At 37.8% G+C, this 1061-nt stretch overlaps 1 non-coding gene across 1 annotated transcript; it reads right to left on the reverse strand.

Annotated features, from left to right (window-relative positions):
* Positions 1 to 954: 954 nt before the first annotated feature.
* LOC131173681 (small nucleolar RNA R71) lies at positions 955 to 1061 on the reverse strand. The gene has a single exon (XR_009143995.1). It is a non-coding gene; the product is annotated as a small nucleolar RNA R71 (small nucleolar RNA).

Raw genomic sequence — 1061 nt, forward strand, 5'->3', positions numbered from 1 at the left:
AGGCAAACAATTCTCAATCCAGTAAATAAACGAGGTAATATCCCTAGTAAGATTCAAGTGTGGAATCTTAATTTCAGAATTGTTCCAAAATAAATTACTTCATTTTAAGTTTACCATTCTAGTGTTTAAGGTTAACAAATTTCATTCCCTAAGTATTCGATAAACTAGACAGTCAAAATTACTGTGTAGATTGATATTTGCTAAACAAAATCCTTGTGGAAACGATACTCTACTCATCACTTTATTACTTGTTAGCTATCCATGCACTTGCGGGGTTGTAAAACCAAGCAAACAAGTTTTTGGAGCCATTTCCGGGGATTTTTTGGTTTTTGCAATATCAAACGATAGGCAATTTAGCTTATTTAGGCAATTATATTTATTATTTAATTTTATTTTACTAGTTGTATTTCTCTTCTTTTCACTCAGGTACCCAATCTGGTATATGACTAGAATAAGGCCAAAAGAAGAAATTTGGGACTGTGATCCGGAGATAGACAGAACTCTGAAAGCCATCAGGAGGAAAGGAAACATCAAGAGCACGATCAAGGAGATCCTGAAATTCCAACCATGGCCGATAATAATGACAGACCAAAACTCTTGAGAGATTACAGAGCTCTATCTGTTCAAGGATTTCAGCCCAGTGTCACTAGACCCACAATGGAAGCCAACAACTTTGAATTAAAACCAGCATGGCTCCAAATGATTCAACAAGCCCAGTTTGCAGGTTCACCAACAAATGACCCATACTATCACCTCTAGTGCTTTCTTGCCCTATGTGATACATTCAAGATGAATGGAGTGTCTGATTAGGCAATAAGACTCAGAGCATTCCCATTCTCTCTTCGGGACAGAGCAAGGAAGTGGTTACTTTCCCAACCGACTGGAACGTTCACCACTTAGGAAAATCTCTCTCAAGCTTTTATAGAAAGGTATTTTCCACCTGCAAAGACTACAAAACTGAGGCTTGAGCTCAACACCTTCAGACAAAAGGAAGGAGAATTACTCTATGACACATGGGAAAGATATAAAGACCTATAGAGGGAATGTCCACACCATGGTAT

Source organism: Hevea brasiliensis, chromosome 14 (genome assembly GCF_030052815.1).
Source record: "Hevea brasiliensis isolate MT/VB/25A 57/8 chromosome 14, ASM3005281v1, whole genome shotgun sequence".
In the NCBI taxonomy this organism is placed as follows: domain Eukaryota; kingdom Viridiplantae; phylum Streptophyta; class Magnoliopsida; order Malpighiales; family Euphorbiaceae; genus Hevea; species Hevea brasiliensis.